This window comes from Sorex fumeus, unplaced genomic scaffold (assembly GCF_029834395.1).
Source record: "Sorex fumeus unplaced genomic scaffold, SorFum_2.1 ptg000003l, whole genome shotgun sequence".
NCBI lineage: Eukaryota > Metazoa > Chordata > Mammalia > Eulipotyphla > Soricidae > Sorex > Sorex fumeus.
This window is the reverse complement of record NW_026606060.1, coordinates 3,468,877-3,489,777: the sequence shown is the minus strand read 5'-3', so window position 1 is coordinate 3,489,777 and position 20,901 is coordinate 3,468,877. Positions and strand designations below refer to the sequence as shown.

Genomic DNA, 20,901 nt, shown 5'->3' with positions numbered 1-20,901 from the left:
TTATTTCACTTCACATAATCCCCTTGAGTGCCTTCCCTTTAGTTGTAGATGGAAGAATTGATTTTGTTTTGGGACCATATCCAAGCAGTGCACAGGGGGCTATGCCTGACTTGGTGCTCAAATGTTGCTCCTGCTGGTGCTCAGGGGACCACACGATACTAGGGATTGAAGTCATGCCTTCGACATGTAAAGCATGTTTTCAGCTTGTTAAGCTATCACTCTGGCCCCCAAACTGATAACTTTTTTTTTTTTTTTTTGCTTTTTGGGTCACACCCGGCGATGCACAGGGGTTACTCCTGGCTCTGCACTCAGAAATCACTCCTGGTGGTGCTCAGGGGACCATATGGGATGCTGGGAATCGAACCTGGGTCGGCTGCGTGCAAGGCAAATGCCCTACCGGCTGTGCTATCTCTCCAGCCCCACTGATAACTTTTTAATAGCTGAGTTGTTTCCTATTTTATTTGTCCATATCGGTAGTCTTTATTTTTTTCATTATGGTCACTTTTGTTTTTCCCATCTTCTCATTGTAAATCGATTTTTTTCGATTTACAATGAGAAGATGGGAAAAACAAAGCACAGCGGGTAGGGCGTTCGCCTTACAAGCGGCCAACATAGCCGACCCGAGTTCGATTCCTCCGCCCCTCTCGGAGAGCCCGGCAAGCTACCGAGAGTATTCGATATGCCAGACACAGTAACAACAAAGTCTCCAATGGAGACGTTATTGGGCCCGCTCGAGCAAATCGACGATCAACGGGAGGGCCTTTACCTTTACCTTACCTTTACCTCATTGTAAATAATTCTGCAATAAATTTTGGAACAGATAGAACTTTTGTGTTAATATTTTGTATTTTTCAGACAGCTACACCAAAGTAGGATTGCTAGATCGTATGGGAGGTCTATTTTCAGCTACATGAAGAAGCTTCAGACGTACTCATTGACTGCACCAATTACATTACTATATCTGCACAAAATTTCTGTTTTTTTTTATGTATAGTAAGTGTGGCTATTTTTAACTGTCTGAGAGTTTCGCTGTCTGACTCCTTTTAGGGTTTATTTTATTCTCTATTGTTTCTGTTATAATCTTCCCATTCCTTGGGTGACTGGTTATTTGTATGTATGTACTGGACAGGTTTTGAAAATTTTAGAAATTATTTCATGCTTAGAACATATTATTTTATATATGCTGTTATACGATCTGATAAAGAAAACCCTTTAGTTGCTTATGTTAAGTGTTTTGGAGAAGTAGGTAAAGAAATCATCCTGAGCTCACCCAAGCTCAGAGTTGAGATGACTTGAAACTGAGATGGGGAAGTCATCTAGAACAAAGCAACTTGGGTTTCTAGTCCAAAGCAAGGAGACTAACACAGTGACCCTCCGTACCCCTCTTCTCACCCTAAATTAAAACCGATGATCATTTATGGACTGGACAAATAGACCTCTGAGACTTCATGATTCCTCAGATAATAGGTTGGTAAATGCTATCTTGTAATCTCTTTGGCCTTCTGATATTTTTAATATTTTGTTGATTTTCTAGTTTGGCAATAAAAAGACTGATTTAAATTACTTTTGATACCAAGATTTATAGAAATATAGATACTGTACAAATAGGTCATTGATTTTAGTAAGTACCTTGAAGAATATCTAAGAGAAAAATTAGATTTTTATACACAATTCTAGCTTTAATTCTAAATTCCTAAATACACCACTATGTAGGAATATTGTATCCTAGTTCTGATAGTATGTACTTTGAGGAAAATTACTTACTTTTGTTGGCATTATTAAATATCAACTCTTTTCAAAAGCTGTCCTAAGAAACTAGATTGTAAAGCTGAAAAAGACTGAAAGGGGCTTGAAATCTGTATTTCTTCTTAGTTAACTGATTATTTTTGGAATCAATTCAAGATCAAAAAGACATTTGTTAAGTATATGTAGTCCAATAATAAATACATTTAAAATATAAAAATGTATATTGGAGTTCCTGTTATTTTTCTGCCCAAACTGGAGGGCATTTTAAGTAACAGATATGCTAGTGCACTTGTCTTCCGGTGAAGTTTATTGTTGAAAATTTATTTATTTATTTATTTAAGGATTTGAAAAGGGCTAAAAGAAAACTAGAATGTAGAGTGCCTGCCAGCTAAAACAAGGCCCTGTGGTCATCTCTATCACTTCCTGTCTGGTTCCTGCTAGCAACGCAGGTGTAGGCCTGCTGGTGCCCCGCCTCAACACAACTGGGCGTGGCCCCGGGAATCCCAGTGTTCCCGGAGTACAGCTGGATGTGGCTTTAACGACCCTGAGCACTGATTGGTTGAGCATTGCAGGAAGTGACCCTTATTTTTTTTTTTTAACAACTTTTTAATGTTTTAGAGAAAGAGGTTGCTTTCTCGTTTTTTCTTTTTGGGAGAGACGCATCAGTTTCACATGGGATCTTAAATACCAGGTTTCTCTTTCTCCTCAATTAAGCTCCAGTTTCATATCCTTTTTACTCTTAGAAACTGGGAAAAGCCATTTTTCCTCCCCAAGCTGCTATTTTTTATTTAATTTTGTTGATGTTTGGGGGCTACATTTGGCAGTGCTAAGGGATTAAACCAGGATTGGCTACATGCAAGGCAAATGCCTTAACCATCTCTCTCATCCAATAATCTTTTTTTAAAATTTTTGAGTCACACCCAGCGATGCACAGGGGTTACTCCTGGCTCTGCATTCAGGAATTACTCCTGGCGGTGCTCACGGGACCATAAGGGATGCTGGGAATCGAACCCAGGACAGCCACGTGCAAGGCAAATGCCCTACCTGCTGTGCTATTGCTCCAGCCCCTCAATAATCATTTTATCAGAGCTTTTAAAACTAATATTCAAAGTTCACTAACTTAGCCTTTAAGAATTCTATGTAAGAATAGAAGGATTCAAGAATGCTATATAAATATACCAGGATACAAGTTTGACACATTTCCTAGCCACAGTATGAGCCATACCCACAGAGATTACTGAAACATGCCCAATCTGTGGTGAAGCAGTCAACGGAGAAGACATAAGGAAGATAGCCCGACAGAACTCAGTGGATGCAGTGGAGACATTTGCATTTTCATGTAGAAGTTACATAACTTAGGATTTTTTTTCTTGTGCATGATAGACTGTGCTCATAGTGGACATGTCTCTAAAGAATACATCACTCCAGACTTCAAATTCTGTGATTCTCCTCAAGTTGAGCAGGACCATTTGAATATGAGTTTAAAATACGTTAGAAAAAATAGAAACAAAAGTTTGATATATCAAGAAAGTAGCACTGTAGCACTGTCCTCCCGTTGTTCATCAATTTGCTTGAGTGGGCACCAGTAATGTATCCATTGTGAGACTTGTTGTTACTGTTTTTGACATATCAAATATGCCATGGGGAGCTTGCCAGGCTCTGCCGTGCGGGCAGGATACTCTCGGTAGCTTGCTGGGCTCTTTGAGAGGGACGGAGGAATCAAACCCGGGTTGGCCTCGTCCAAGGCAAATGAGGGCACCCGCTGTGCTATTAAGAAAGTACCAACTGTAAAGGGATGAAGGTTTATTTTAGCAGCCCCCATGACAATGGCCAGTAGACATAACAAGATGGGTCTGAGAAGGTTGTGGAACTCCAGAGACTACTTTCTATCAACCTTTTTCTCCTTTCCCATCCTCTCTTTTCACTACACTCCTCCAGGACCTTTCTTCAAATTGTTCAGACAAGGGACAATATTGGTGGCTTTGAAGGGAGAAAATGAAGCAACTTTTGCTTCAGCTTAAACCAGTGTACGTGGTGCCTTATGCAAAATGTAGCTGAGGGTCTCCACTATGGTGCAATGAAAAACAGATGAAACTCAGAAGATTTTGGACAAATGATACAAATGCAACATTTTTATCAGTGGAAGGAGAAAATGTGAACACTTCAATGTTTTCACATATTCTGATGCTTATAATTCTGTATCTCTGTGATCTCTGAAGCTTGACTAGTTTGTGAGTAGGTAGCCTGTTTCAAACTTAGTTCACATTACACTCCGAGCTGTCATATACCCAGTGACATATATCATTATACTATACTGTCACATCCACATCATAGACTGTCATATGCATAGATAGAAAACTATCATAAAATTCAGTTAACACCCTTTGTTCAGGAGGCAACTGAACTTCAATTAGTACCTACTATGCATGCATCAGTCATTTTTAAGGACTCTTTCATGTATTATTTCTTCTTTTTAATCTTTTTTAAATTACCCTGATTCAAAACATCTTTTTATCTAGTTCTTACTCTGGAGAACCTGGCAGGCTACCGAAAGTATCCTGCCCGCATGGCAGAGTCTGGCAAACTCCCCGTTGCGTATTCAATACCAATAACAATGATGGGTCTCGTTCTCCTGAACCTGAAAGAGCCTCGAATGTGGCACTTTCTAAAATCTCAGGGTTAAGACGAAGGAGCCGTTACAGGTGCCTGCTTGAGGAAATCGATGAACAACAGAATGACAGTGACTGTGACAGGGAATTTTTTTAATCACCCTGATTCAGTAAGTTGTTCACGACTGGGTTTTAGTCATGCAATATTCCAACACCCATCCCTTCACCAGCATACACTTCTCACTACCAATGTCATTTTAGTTCATTCCACACACATTTGAAGCAGATGAAAACACATTTGAAAACGACTCGAGTGTTTGTAGGTGCGGATACAGATATTAAGACACTTATTTATCAGGATCAAATTAAGAGAAAAAGGAAGATTTACAGCTGCCACTTACATCTGACTTTATTTTTTCCCCTCTGAAACCTGTTTCCTTCTGTGTAACGTGGTAATTCGTTAAGAGTCAGCATAGTCAGATTTTCAGACTTGGTAATAAGACGAACCACAAGAGACATCTCAAACAGAGCATTCTTATGTTTTAAAGTCCAGCTCCCTAAAACTCAGATTGAACTGGCCACCTTCAAGGCCACACTCCCTTAGCATCTGCGTCGTGCCAATGCATGTCCAAGATTTCAGGCAGCCCCTGGTACTCAAGGGCCCAGGAAACGCTCTGCTTACTACAGTTTGGTGTTGGATGCCCAAATCCTTCCCCCCTGCCCCGGAGCCTAGGGGTTTCCGGGGCACAATTTCAGTCCAGCGAGTGGAACTCAGCATCGCTCTAGCTTTCCCCCCGGCCAGACAATGGTGGGAAACGCTCCGGGGACGCCCACAAAACCCAGGGCTGGCCGGGTCGGGCCCAGACGGCCGGGGGCGGCGCCCCGCCCCTGCGGCGCCTGGGCCACTCAGCGGCCGCGCCGCGCCTCGCCGCGCTCCCATTGGTCCCTCTCGGCCGGGCGAGGCCTTTCCATTTTCCCGCCTTCCCCGGCCGTCGGGAGCCGAGTCCCGCCGCGGCCCACGTCGGCTCCGCCCGCCTTCCGCGAGCGCCCCACCCTTCCGGACGCCGCGCTCCCCCCGCCCCCGCGGCCCGGCCAGGGGTGGGCGGGCCCAGGGCGGGCCGGGCGCGGGCTGACTCGCCGGAGCCGCGGGGGGCGGGGCCGCGGGGCGGGGCCACGCGCCCGGGCGCCGCGTTGCCATGGCAGCGGGGGGCGGCGGGGGGGAGGAGGAAGCGGGGGGGGGGGGGATGAGGCGCTGCCGCGGCCGCCGGCGCAGCTGCCGCCGCCTGCTCGTTGCCGCGTCGGCCCGGAGGCGGCTGCCGGGCGCCGCGGGGAACAGCTGCGGCGCGGCTCTGCCATATTGCGTCTTCCCGGGGCCGGCCTCGCCTCGGCGCCGCGGCGGCCGAGCTGACGGTGAGTGCGGGCCGGGGCGGCGGCGCGTGCGGCCCGGGACCGAGGTGGCGGGGAGGGTTCGGCGCGGCCGCGGCGCGGGAGGCGGCGGCGCGCGGCGGCGGGGCCGAGCCGGGGAGCGCGGCCGGGACGGCGGGGGCGCGGGTGGGCGCGGGGCGGGCCCCGGATGTGGGGGCCGCGCCCGGCCGCCGCGTCCGCCCCGCGGCCGAGGCGCTTCCTGTTCCCCGACGGGGCGCGGCGCCGCTCGTCCTCGCCGCGCGGCTCGGGGGCTCCGGTCCCGGGTCCCGGCGGCGCCGGCGTCCTCCGCAGCTGGGTGACAGCCACGTGGCCGCCCTCGGCCGCCCGCGAACTTGGCCCGACCGGCCGGGGTCCCCGCACCGCCAGCGGCCGAGGCTGACAGCGGCGCCCGCCGCTCCGGGGGACGGTTCGCGCGACCCCAGCCCCTGGGCGCGGTCAGTGCGGTCAGCCTGAGCCGCACGAGCCGCGCGCGGACCGGACCGGACCGCAGCGCACCGGACCGCGCCCGTCGTGGGTTCCCGAACCCGGGCGCGGTGCGAGCTGCGGGGAAAGCGCCTGTGAATCTCCAAGCCTCGAGACAAAATCTGGTTCTGCCTTTTTTTCCTGGAGGATTTCTTGGGGGTCGTTTTGTAAAAGTCATTTACACTGAAAAGTCATCCTGATCTTTTTCATACACATTGGCGTCTGGTCAGATAGATCTTCGCGGAAATCGCCCGCTCGGGCACGCGGCGACTCCTTTGTGTGAACTCCCTTCAAGTTTCCTGGGGGAGAAGTTCACCCGGTGTCAGCCCGAGCAGCTTTCACCACAATTTTTACGAAAAATTGTTGACGAAGATTTTACGGAGTTGATTGCTTCGGATATTTAAAAGTAAAACCAGAGTGGAAGATAGAATACACATGAACTTTTGGGGGAGTCTGGAAATGCTTAGAAGTACAGTTCCAGTACAAACTCCTTGAGTTTTTTTCTGTAGCTTTTTTTTTTTTAAATTGAGTTTTACTTGAAGAGTGCTAAAAACCACAAGAAACGTTTAGGACGTGTAGAGAATTGTGTAGAGACGTTGTGGGGCACAGTTTATTAGAAGTTGAATTACACCACAGTGATGGTACTCCAATCTGTGATGACAGTGAGTAAAGATTGGCGAGGCTTCAGATCAGGAAAGGGAAAGCAGCCGATCTGAGTTTGCTGACCATTGAGATGCTTGGTTAAGAAAACTCGAGGAGTTGATGAAATACAAGTAAAGCCGGAAGCAGTGAAAATGTGGAAGGATGAAGTTAATTAGATTATCATCAGATGGAACTTTAAAAGTGCGAGTCAAGCAAATTGTAAGGCAGATTATTGTTTAGCCAGTCATTGTGTGTGTTGCTTTTCTTTTTTTTTTTTTATTACTTTTTATTTAGTTTTGCTTTTGTGGGCTGAAGCGATAGCACAGTGGGTAGGGCGTTTGCCTCGCGCACAGCCAGCGCGATTCCTCAGCCCCTCTCGGAGAGCCCGGCAAGCTCCCCGTGACGTATTCAAATTGCCAAAAACAGTAACAGCAAGTCTCACAATTTGTTGTGAGATGTTACTAGTGCCCGCTGGAGCAAATCGATGAACAATGGGAGGACAGTGCTACAGTTTGCTTTTGTGGTTATTGTGATTGAACCCAGGGCCTCGGAGGTGCAAATGCAATGGGCCACAGAGTTTGATCCCCAACCTGTGTGTTGCTTTTGGATTGCTGTCACGTTAGCAGTTGGGTTCTGCATCAATGCAAAAAGCCCTCCAAAAATAAAGCTTTGAGAACATAATCTTTTGTTGGGGGAAAAAAAAGGACTTGAAAAATAAAAGCGTTACAGCATGAGAGAGTGTAATTAAGAGTTAAATTGAATGATGCAGACAGGTGCTGTAAGAGTAAGAGATTTTAATAGATATGCTTCTTGAAAAAGGCTCTTTCTAAGATCTAACCTCCTGACAATTTGATTAGATTACTTTTCCTGAAGATCTCACTCTAATGATACCAAATTTCATCTCAGAACTTTTCAAACACACTTCTCCCATCTTCCTGGGATCTAACCCAGAGCAAGCAACGGCCCCAGCTAACCCTCCCATCTTACCCTCTACTAGCCTACAAGAACTGTGTTTAATCCCAGCTTGATAGTGGTAGAGCAGTTTTATTTTCTTATTTATACGTTTTTATTTCTCGCTTTTAACATTTTCCTGTTAGATATTCACTTGGACTCATATCCTTAAACCTACCAAAGATCTGCTTAAACTTGAGACTTAGCTTGAAATCTTGGTTGTCCTGGGAACTCAAGAATCATAGACCTTGTCTGACCCTTCAAATTGCATGTAATAATTGCATATGCTCTTTTCTAACAGTATATAATAATTTTGAACAGTGGCATTCTGTACTAACTTATTTTCATATACTGCTTTTTGAGCAACTATTCAGGCTCTGTTGTAGGAGTTGAGCATACCACATTGAATAAGACAAATTCCCATATTCTTTGTTTCTCTCAGGTTTTATAATCCTAGAGATGATAAGTCTTTGATCACACAGAGAAATGTTATAGTCTCAGACGTACACTGTATGCACAGAGAATATGTGATTATTTTCTAAATAAAAGGCAGTACTTAATGGTAGAAGCTAGAGACTTGGCTGGAAAGGTTTTTTGTTTGCCTTTTTTTTTTTTAAACATGAAAAGGGAACAAAAGAGAATAACTGGATTATAGACCTGAAAACATCACTACTGAATTTAAATTCCTTTAAACTTCATCAAAAATAAAAATTACGTTTGAGGCTGACAAACACATTAACATCCTTACTCAAAGACTTATTTCACTCCTGTGTACTTAGACTAATTATTAACTCTAAGAATGGAGAGAAATAGGAGAATGATCTGTTGAAAAGAATTAACTGAGGAGATTTGGTTGTAGAGTATCGAGAAGATTCATTAGTTGAGTGTAAAGTGAATAGGAACTATCACAGTGAATATGACCATGAATGATTGGAAAGTAGAATTGTGGGGTAATTCACAACTAACGTATAATTTTTAAAATTTCGGCTATACTAAATATAAATATACATAATTGATAGTAGCAGTATTATAGATTGATAGTAGCAGTATTATAGATTAAGAATGATGCCTTAGGAAGCAGGAATTCAAGGGGCACTTGCTGTGATCTGTGTGACTTTATAATTAAAACTATAGACTCATGCAATGTCCTTTTTATTTCTTTTTATTTTGGGACCACACCCAGCGGTGGGTGCTCAGGGCTTATTCCTGGCTCTGCACTCAGGGATTACTCTTGGCAGGCTGGAGGTACATTATAGGGTACTGGGGATTGTAAGCACATTGGCCTCACGGGAGTCAAGTGCCTATCACTATACTATCTCTCTGGCCCCCTACTGGCCCCCTGCAGTGTCTTAATAACTTTGCAACTATGTTGGTACTCATTCTTTGTCTTACCAAGAGAAATCAAAAGAATGTTTATCTTCATTAACTTCTAAAGTATTTGGATTCATGTATTCTGTATTTTCCTTACCCAATTTTTATTAAACTATATTTTCACTAATATTTCTAGAAAAATTCTAGAGTTCTGACTATACCTCTAGGTTTACCTATAAGTTTACCTATAGTTAAAACTTCTTGTTACAATTTATCGCATCTCAGGAAACAAAATTGCCTCCATCCTATCATTGAACTCTGTACTTTATTATTCACAACTCACCCTGAGCCGATAATGTCCTATTCAAGAATTCCAGTTTCTCAGACTTATTCTCTTTGATAACTATGACAATTTAAGGAATACTGGTCAGAAATTTTTACAGATTTCCTCCATTGAAATTACTCTCATATTTTCCTCATGATTAGAGGGTTAATGGTTTCTGAAGACAGCTGAAGCCAAGTGCCGTTCTCTTATTATTCCAAGGGTGCGTGGTAACAGTATAATGAATTTGGTGAAGTTAACCTTGATTAAGTGCTTGACATGTTTGCTTGGTTGATCCTCTCCCATTCCTACTCCACACACCCTTTTCTACTATTGTTTTGTTTTGTTTTTGGCTACACCCAGCAGTGCTCAGGGCTTACCCTGGCTCTGCTCTCCCAGGTCACTCCTAGCTGCCTTGGGGGACCATATGGATGTGGTACTGGGGATCAAACCCAGGTGAGCCGCGTCCAGGGCGAGAGCCTTGCCTACTGTATGCTCTCTGAACTCTGTTCATAGAGAACTCTTTGTAAGCAAATACTGAGCACAGTCTACACTCAAGAACGAGAACCTAATTTTCATTCAAGTATACTTACCTCTGTTCACCCAATTTTCTTTTCCACAAAGAAAAACAATTAAATCTTGGACATACATTATTATTTTTTTTATTTTGCTTTTTCCCTCTCCGAGAGCCCGGCAAGCTACCGAGAGGATCTCGCCCGCACGGCAGAGCCTGGCAAGCTACCCGTGACATATTCGATATGCCAGACACAGTAACAACAAAGTCTCCAATGGAGACGTTACTGGGCCCGCTCGAACAAATCCATGAACAACGGGAGGACATTTACCTTACCTTATTTTGCTTTTTGGGTCACACCTGGCAATGCACAGGGGTTACTCCTGGCTCTGCACTCAGGAGTTACTCCTGGTGGTGCTCAGGGGACCATGTGGGATGGTGGAATTGAACCCGGGTCCGCTGCATGCAAGGCAAATACCCTACCTGCTGTACTATCACTCCAGCCCCAAGGGCATACATTATTGAGTTTTCTTTTTGTTTGTTTTGTTTTGGGGCCACAACAGTGTGCACATCTCATTCCTGTCTCTGCTTCAGGGATCACTGCAACCTGAGGTCTGGGAACTGTGTGTGGTGAGGGGAATCAAACCCAGGTCTGTCATGTTGAGTGCAGAGCAAGCACCTTACCTGCTGTACTGTCTCTCCCACTAAGTGCTAGGAATATAGTGGTGAGAAAGACGTCATTTCTACTCTTCTAGAAACTGCTGATGTAAACGTAAAATAGAATTTATCTCCTCACCTACTAAGGTCTGTAAGTTCTAAAAGGCAAATAAATCTCTTAACCATTTAGAAGATAATTTAAAATATTAAATATCTTAAAAATAAACTTGTTTTGCTAACAGCATAGATCATGAAAAATTATTTTGGTATTTATACTATACGTATGTAATATATATGCTTGGAAACAATAGACACACATGTTAAATTCCCAGGAAACTTTAGTTGCTGTTAGTTATTTTCCTATCATAACATTTATTTCAGACTATAAGAATTTTTACTTTTTTTAAATTGTGTTTGTGTAGGTTTTTGCTATTTTTGCCATGTAAAAACTTTAACTTTTGAGAAATAATTTTGAAACTTGTAAAGAACAGACCCTGAGCTCTTTCCTTTTTAAGAAGCTGTGAATATGGGAAAGAAAATGAAGTTGAGGAACACAGAGCATTAATGAATGTCCTGAACATTATGATAAACCTTTTTTTGAGGGAAGTTTGTTTCTGTATTTTGGTTTGGGGGCTGTGACTGACTCTGCTCTTTGGCTCTTTGCTCATGGATCACACCGGGTGGTGCTTGGGGGACATGTGCTGGGTTGGCCACACGTCAGGTGATCTTCCATCTGTCTGCCCAAGGGAAGTTAGAAATGAAAGTAAGGGTGATACCATCTAATACTGGGAATACTCCTAGGGAATTTTATTAAGTATCAGTCTTTCCGGAGAACAGATTTTATTAATGGAGTGAGGAGTCTTGTTGAGTGAGGATTTCCTAAGTGTTTTTTAGGTTATCTAGATTAACTTTATATAAATGTTATATAACTTTATGTAAACCACAGCTCCAGTGATCTCATTAGATTTTTTTCTAAAATATGTTTGAAAAGGGATATTGGCTTGATGATATGCTTGCTCCTTTTTATGTTCCCAGAAAGAATAAGTGATGAATATAAGATTGAGAAAAGAAATTAATATTTATAAAAGTCTATTCTATTGCAGAAATGCTACTCATTGTTACAGTGAGTTCAGTAAATGGGTTACTCAAAGAGGTCTAATCATTTGTGAAGAATTGCAGAAATAAATTGGTGGTTGATGAGTCTGCTTGACTCAAAACTATATTCATTTGTTTAAATATTTGCGTATTGAATGTTAGGGTGCACTGGAGCATAAAAATGAATGTTTTGCTTACAAAGCTTTGTTTTGATGCACGATTTCTTAAACGATGGTAGAAATGCTGTAGTATAATGTGGTCAGCATTTCTTTGTTAAAAAGTACAGTTGATGGGACCAGAGAGCTAGTATACTGATTAAGAAGCTTGTCTTGCATGCATCTGACCTGGGTTCAATCCCTAGCACCTCAAATGGTACCCTGAGCACAGCCAGGTACGACCCCTCCCTTCCATAAAGTACAACCCAAACCCCCCAAATAAAAATTTCCCTATTTTTTATGTGATAAAGGTGTTGTTACTGTTTTGTTTCAGTTTTACATATGCATATCGTGTATCTCTTATTATTTTAACCACTTGTAACTAATTCTGCCCTTCAGTATTATTCTCTCCCCAGTTTTATACCGCAAAATATTTGGCTGCTTTTGGGACCACGCTACTCCTGACATAGTACTTTTCTTCTCTCTTGTAGCAGAGTTGGGTAGAGGTTGCTCCTGGTGGTCCTCAGGGACCGTGTGCTGCTTGGGACCTAATCTGAAGTTTCTCTGTGCAGGCATGTGCTCTTGCTCATTGAGCCTCCTCTCTGAAGCTCAAGATGCATTTCTTCTTGTCGAATAATATATAGTCTGGAGGCAGTGATGGAAAGATCAGCAAATGGTTATGAATAGTCATAAGCAGCAAATAAATTCCGTAGTAGGACTCTATGTATGGTGCTAAAGAATTAACGTAATAGAAAAAATAATTCGAACAAGGCTTTGAGAGGTAACTTCTGACTGTTCTTGAAAACATCTAAAAACATTAAAGAGTAAAAAAGTATATTCAGGAACCTTGGAGTGATGTGAAATTCTTTTGGAATTTTAAGATCACCATACCAAGAATTTAAAATTTTACTTGGCTTCAGGGTTTTTTAGAACCTCATGCTGGAGGTAAGTATATGTTATATCTTATTCAGTGTAGGATCAATATGAAGAATTTAAAATTTGACTAACATGTATGCAACATAAAATAGTGACAGAACAGTAGCAGACCAGAAAAGGTTAAACAGTATTGAGATGACTGTCAGTGTTACTTTTTGTCTCTTTCTTGCTCATCCTTTGCTTTTCATGTTGCTACTGCTGCTGCTGCTGCTGCTGCTGCTGCTGCTGCTGCTGCTGCTGCTATAATGACCTTCATTTTTGTGACAACTGAATGACACACTTGGTTTTGGTGCTGCCTTGGTGATGGTGCTGGTAGAATGGTTGAGGTGCTTTGCAGTTACAATGCTTGCTTCTATCTATGCTCACAGGTGTCAACCTCCTTTACCAGGGGTGCTGCTCTTCCATATTCTGGTGTGGTGCAAACTTGGGATCTCTGGTGCTCACACACATTCTCATCAGGAGTCCACTATGAACCTCAGTCCACTGTGAAACTCAGTGCATCTTTTGACTGTGGTACTCAAGACACTTGTGTGGGGGTGGGGTGGGGGAATGGGGGGACAGAATTAGGGGGCCTTACTCCTGGCTCTGCTTATGGATCAGACTTGATGGGCTTGGAGGACCATATCCTGTGCCGGGGACCAAACCCTGGGTAGACACATAAAATGCAAATGCCCTACAAGCTAGACTCACACTCCAGCCCCATCACACTCTTAATTGTAATGCTGGGGGCCCAGAGTTTTGAGAAGACTAAGAAAAGAAGTTGTTTACTTTTCCTCTTATTGGGAAGACAAATGTCACTTTTGAGGACACTTAGGGGCCAGCTATTAGAATATTTGTGAGAACTATTTCTGTAATAGTTCTGTAGATGCTAGCTTTTACAAACGTTATGTAGAGTTGTGTATTTAAGTAATCGTACATTTTATTGTACATTGAGTCAATATTTAAATAATTGTACATTTTGTTTGAAAATTTAGAATTCTGTTGTGTCAGAAAATTAAATACCATGGAAGCACTGCTTTCCTGTAATTCTTGGTGGTACTTGACTGAAACTACAAGTAGCTGTGCTCTTTCTGGCAAACTCCTTTATTCTCTGTTATCTTACACCAGCCTCACTACTCATTTGTTATACACTGGACTTGTAAGAGATTTGAATGGTTGGCCTTGTTTTATACATTGTGAAAGATTTAAAAAGAGGGGTTTTGGTCATTGAAAGATAATTCTGCTAGTATTGGTAGGTATGGATCGAAGGCCCATGAGAACAGTCTGGTTAGAGTTGAGTGCAGTAGTGCATATGAGATTCCCTTTCCTTCCAAGCCCACGGTGCTTTGTTCCTTTCTTGAAGCATCTAGCTTTCTGCTACAGTTGTATGTGTTACTTACTGTGAATTGCTCATACATAATGTATGCTGGAAACATTGGAGGGGCGTGGAGGGCGGGCTGGGAGAGGGATTGAACCCAGGCCTCACATGCAAAGCAAGTACTTGACCACAGAGCTCCATACCTAGCTTGGAAAAGTCTGTAAAAGTCTGGGCCACACAGTGGTGTGCAAAGTTTACTTCTGGCTCTGCTCAAGGTTCACTCGAGGGGCAGGGGACCATATACGATGCCAGGGATTAACTGATTTGCAAGGCAACCCTACCTGCTCAGGCCCCAGGCTTGGAAAATTAATGAATTTAATCATATTATTTGGGCTTCTGGCGGCACCGGGTAATACTCAGAGATCACTCCTGAGGTCCTTATGCTGTGTCAGGGTTTTACTGGGTGTCATGCAAGGCATGCCTTAACCCCTGCACTATCTCTTCAGTACCTGATTATGTTTCCTTTCAAGACCACCATGCTTGTTGGTCATAAAGATGAGTCTTTGCAGTTTTAGAATAATAAGGAACCTACATTTTTTATTTAGTTTTAACTTGTTCTGTCTAAGTACTTATAAGGTATGTGTTAATTGTGAAAAAATATAGAAGAATTTTTTCAGCCACCCTAGAAGCCACATGCTCTTCCCAATTATTAACACTCTACCTTCAAAAAAGAAGTGCTACTCTGGTGTTTTGAAACAACCTATTAAAACCTCATCCAAAAGCAAAAAGATGAACAGAAACTTCCTTAAAGAAAACCTTAAAAAGAACAGTTGAGCACTTAACTTGTGGTCAGTAGGGCACTTATCTTGTACGTGACTGACTGGGGTTTGATCCCTGGCACTAAATATGGTCTCGGAGCCCCATCAGGGCACCAGAGCAGAGAACCGGAAGACGCCTGAGCATCACCAGATGTGGCCCATAAACAAAAAAAATTGAAGGTGACCTGCAGATGGCCAGTGGGTATATGAAAAAATGCTGTCCATCACCTATCAGGAAAATGCAAACCAAAACAACACAGTGAGTCTGGTCCACATCAAAAACAAACAAACCCCAACTAAAACAATTAGCTGATGTGGATGAGCAAAAACCAAACAGAAACCCCCTCATCCGTTATTGATAGGAATGTTGACTGTTTCAAACTCTTTGGAAAAAATTATGAGTACTTCTCAAAAAACTAAGAACCGAGCTTCCATATGACCCAGCAGTTCCACTATTAGGCATCTATACCAGTGTCAAAAAATCTCATTTTGGAAAGACGTTTGTATACCAGTATTCATTACAGCACTTAATAACCAAAATACGGAAACTACAATAGAATACTGTTGGCTTATAGAAAGACTAAATTGGGGCTAGAGAGGTAGGATAGCTGATGAGGCGCTTGCCTTACATGTGGCAGACGCAGGTTTGATCATTGGCACTACATATGATCCCCCACCCCTGAACACAGAAACCAAGAGTAAGACCTGAGCATAGCTGGGTGTGGCCCAAAAATCAACTTAAAAAAAAAGATAAAATGTCCTCTAAATGGATGGAGCTATAGGGCATCTGGCTGAGTGAAGTTAGTCAAAGGTGAGAGATAGATACAGGATGAGATCGATACGGGATGATGTCATTTGGGGTATACATCAAAACATTTTAAGGGAAGAGCAGATGTTCCAAGGCACCAGAACCTGAATGGGAGAGGGGAGGGGTGTGGGTGGGGCAACAAGTAGAAGGAAAAAAGTTCAGTTTCATAGTTTTTTATTTTTGAACATTATTTTGAGGCAAGGAATGGTGACTTTCTGAGATCGCCTGGCTCTGTTCTGCTTGCATCTGTGCTTTCATTTTCCTTTGTCTAACTTCGCAGTTTATTCCTTGTGTTTGTATTCCCAGCATTTTTTTGATCTCTCATAGAAGCAGTTTCAAGAGCGGCAAGGAAAAAAGATGGCTGTGGGGCTTTAGCCTTACTTGGAGACCCCTTGAACTTAATAACTTGGAGTAGCTTTAGTTTCTGTTGGCATGGTTTCTCTTCCTGCTTTTCATTGATTATCAGTTAGCTCCTTGTTCCTTATGTTCTCTCTGGAACCGAGCTGCTTGACACTGATAGGAACAAGTTTCAGCCCTTTGTATTTGGGGTTTATGTAAAGACTTGGTTGGTTTCCAGTGTAAGTGTTTTTCTATTGGTTTTAGAGCTCGGTTTCTATGTGAAGATTCATGAGGAATCAAAATGTTGCTGTTGTCTTCCTATAATCTTTTGGTGGTAGGGGGCTATGGTTGTGCCACACCCAGCTCTGCTCAGGAGTGACCTCTGACTTCCTGGGCTGTCCACATGAAAGGCAAATACCCGTATTATCTATTCATAGCCCCCAAATCTTCTTACTGATCATTTAATTTTGGGGAATAGTCATATTACACGGGGTTTTGTATACCATATTAAGAACTTTGGACTTCACCTAATTGCATTTTGTAACATCACTCTGGATTAACACATTAAGAGGATGTGGCATAGAGAGGCACAGGGTGTCCCTTTAGGAAGGTATTGTCAGAGTTGTGTATGATCATGCAGAACACAATTTTAAGTGGTTACATTTGTGTAGTTTACCACTGAAGTGGTCTAGAATCTACATGAGAAATGATGTTGCCGTGATTAGACAGTAGTTGTGAGAGTAAAGAGAAAGAGGGGTGATCGGATTTCAGAAACACTTCAGGTTTAACTACTGTAAAATTGATCTGTAAACGAAACCTCACAAGCTTTAGGTGGTCTGTATCCCAAGTGGCCGTTCTAATTGGATGTTATCTCACCAGCACATTCAATTCGATTAGATTAAAACGTTTAAAAATGGCCATTTTTCTTTATCAGAGAAAGAGAAATTTTACTCAATTTAAATCTTCCACAGTACTGTTTTGAAATTCAGAATTTCTCTCTAAAAGGCAGACTGAATGGTAGAACTTGTATTTGGCATGTTTAGCAAGAAGAGAAGTATTTGCTATCTATACTGAAAATAATCATGTTTGTTTAGTGGACAGAGGCAAATATGGTTTGTTTTATAGTATATACAACAATAAAAACAAAATAATTGTATACAGATCATAGTTTTTAACCCCCATTGGCTGTTTCTTTATGAGGCAGATCTTTAATCCTTCTGTATTCTTCCCCACCCCCACTTTTTTCCTTGACTAGAAAATGCAGTTGCACACATTTTGTTTATTTGCTTAGAAATAATGGATCGCATGCTGTACCACCTAAATCTGTGACTAAATGGTAGTTTCATCCCTCAGGGACCGTAATGCTTCAGTTGTCCTGGATACATAATATCATGTAGCATTATAATCAAGTATAAAACTTGTGCTGTAAGTTTAGGATTTGAATCGGCCTGCTAATCTCTGATTAGATTTTATGGGATGGACAGTATTTATAATGGAGAATCTTAATAAAAATAATGTTTCTTCAATAGAACAGATTGTTTCTTCCTTATTTTATTATGTCAGGATTGCTGAAGTTTTCAGGTGTTTTAGTTAATAAAATAGCTTTAAAATTTTAATCTTAGGTTTCTTACAAGTTGCCTTTCATATAATGTATGCTCAGTAAAATTCTACACTTTATTTTGGCTGCTCATGTATAAGTTAACAAGAAATAGAAATTTAAGTGTGGGACTTAAGCTTTAGAAAGTACTCACTATCTGTAAAGTGCTAAAATGTTATATGTTACACTTAACTACAATAAGGCCACTATTTTGTTTGATAAATTTAGGAAATAGGGTGCCATGCCTTCTAGTCTTGAGAAATGGTATCTTGCTAAATTAATGAAAATGGTTCACTTTTGGATCAGGAAATATAGCTCAGCAGTCAGTGCTTGCCTTGCATTTAGAGGACTTGGAACTTATCTCGAGCATGGGAAGAAGTAAAAGGAAATAACTTGGGGCCAGAGTGATAGTACAGCAGATAAGCCTTGTGTGCAACCAACCTGGTTCCCAGCCTAGATCATCCATCTACACCCACCCTTTCCTGAGCCTGTCAGGAGTGATCCATGAGCACCACCAGGCGTGGCCCAAAAAAGTTGGAAGAAAGAAACTCAGGCCTGCACTGCACGGGCCAAATATCATGGGAAGTTTTATAATAATAATAATATAATAATAATAATAGTACAAAATAGGCTGGAAAGCTAGTATAGCAGGTAGGACACTGGAACCCAGGTTCGATCTTTGACATCCCATGTAGTCCCCAGACATTGCCAGGAGTAACTCCTGAGCATTTGCCAGGTATGCCCTTCCCCATCCCCCACCAAAGAAAAAGAAAAAACATTGTTGATTTAAGTTAATGGCTTCTTTAAATTTCATATATCTCAAAGAAGTTTTTAGTGGTGACTTTCTGGCGTGTTCTCTGGTTCCTTTTTTTTTGCGGGATGTGGTGGAGATGGAGTGGTGGTTGACATTGATGGTGCTCAGAGGACATTGTGGTGCCAGGGATTGAACCTGGGGCTCCTGTTTCGGCCCTTTGAACAATCTCACCAGTGCTGGTTGCTCTTTTGACATTTGTAAGTAAGATTACATAACTTACCGATTACATTAAGGTTTGAGTGTGGAATAAAAGGGCAAGTCAGCAAGAATGAAATTTCTAAATGTTTCAAGATCAAGTTTGAAAAGATAATTATAAATGGGTTAAGTACGGCTCAAAAGTTGTGTTATCTGCTTGAGGAATTCAGGTATTGAAATGTTTATGAGGCTTGTTTTAAATAGAACTAGATTAGTAAGGTGAAAATGGTAAGAAACAGCTTTATTAGTAAGCAGGTCAGATGCTGCCCTATATACATATAGTTCAAGGTTAATCTAATTTTTTTATATACGCATAGGCTTTTCTGTTCATCTTCAGAGCCCCTGCGTGCAGTTCAAGTGTTGGCCCAGGTTCTCACACATACAAGGCAAGCATGCTTCCACAGAGCCACAATTTGAGGTCCTAATATTGTTTGATCTGAGTCCTTTATTGCTGCTTGCTGGAGTGATAGCACAGCAGGTAGGGTGTCTGCCTTGCACCTGGCCGACTCGGGTTTGATTCCTCCGCCCCTCTTGGAGAGCCCGGAAAGCTACCGAGAGTATCTCGCCCGCACGGCAGAGCCTGGCAAGCTCCCCGTGACGTATTCGATATGCCAGACACAGTAACAAGAAGTCTCACAATCTGTTGAGACGTTACTGGTGCCCACTCGAGGGAATTGATGAACAATGGGAGGACAGTGACAGTGACTAGCTAACAATTTCGAATACGCCCACACGGCAGAGCCTGGCAAGCTCCCCCTGGTGTATTCTCACAATGGAGACATTACTGGTGCCTGCTTGAGCAAATCGATGAACAATGGGAGGACAGTGCAGTGCTACTAGCTAACAGTTTATATCACTAACGGATACACTAAAAAGCATTCATGTGAATTGTTAAACTGAGTCTAACTGGGGAACTGTTGTTACACTTTGTCTTTATGAACCCCTATTTTAAAGGTACTGGGCTGGAATTTCCAATATGAGTGATACCTTGAAAGTAGAGAAGTTGTTATTTCAATGTGACTAAATTCTGTAATAGCATAGTAGGTTCCGATTTGGTCAAACACGAATGTAATCATAAGTAGATGTTTATATTCCTATTGTATTTTGATTTTATTTGCCACTACTTTTTTTTTTTAATTTCAAAGAAGTGAACTCTTTTGGTTTTGGGGCCACACCCAACAGTTCTCAGGGGTTACACCCAGCTCTGCTTGGGCGTTACTCCCCAGGTGGGTGAGAATCATGCCATGGGAAAGATGGAGTCCCATGCCTCATGCGTTTTGAGCTCTCTTGCTCTCTCCGACCCCTGTTTAATTTTTACACATTCTTTGTACATGTGAGTTGGTCATCAAGTATGTATGTTAATAAAGAAATTTAGACCATGGGGTGGGTTGAGGGTGGGTTGTCATTAATAGCAGGTATTTAAAAGTTTGAAAGTCTATGTAAGTTCCTTCAGCTTATTAAAACTATAAAGATTAAAGGCAGGTTCTGTCTTGTAGCATGATTAGCAACAATTGACATGGAAACCATACGGAAGTGAAATAACATGATAAAATGGTGAAACTGCTCTTGCAGCATTTTTCTCAGAAGTCCTAATTTCACTTAGTGCCTGGCATGTGGAAGTCATGGGTCATAAGGGGGAACCTATACTTAGTATTCATAAACTTTTTAATAGTGTAGCTGGAGGTGGTCCTGGTGCCCTTGAGCAGTGCTCAAGGGCTTCCACCCCCCCGCCCCCCAAGGAAAAAACTAGTAAGTTTTAACAAATTAATAGCAGGAGTAATGATTGATGCTAGATTGATGCTAAACAATTTGGTGTCATTGTCTTCTTAGCTTCTGTCTTTGTTTTATTCTCATTTAGTTTATTAACAATTTTATTAAAGTAGGTACTAATAGAATTCTAAATTGCTAGTTCTTACAGTCTCTTGAGTGACACACAGTTTGAACTAACAGATACATCTCTTCATAGCTCATTGTCTCAAACTGCAGCTGAACTGTTTGAATCTTAATTTTATGATTTTCATATGGAATGAAATCGCTTTTTCAGCTCAAAATAGACCAGACTTATGTTTCTGTTCTTGGCATGTATTAATATATCAATATGTACTCAGGGAAGAAGCTTTTCACTTTAATTGTATACAATAGCACCGTAGACTCTTAACAACTGTGACAACAGAAGTGTGAATAGAATAGGAAACCCAAAGTCTCTCT

General features: G+C 42.1%; 1 protein-coding gene across 1 annotated transcript in view; it reads left to right on the top strand.

Annotated features, from left to right (window-relative positions):
• Window positions 1-5,636: 5,636 nt before the first annotated feature.
• The window catches only part of FOXN2 (forkhead box N2), a 50,423-nt gene continuing 35,158 nt past the window's right edge, over window positions 5,637-20,901 (top strand). Inside the window, exon 1 of the mRNA XM_056117657.1 lies at window positions 5,637-5,765. The gene's annotated coding sequence lies outside the window, so the exon portion shown is untranslated. The remainder of the gene's footprint in view (window positions 5,766-20,901) is intronic.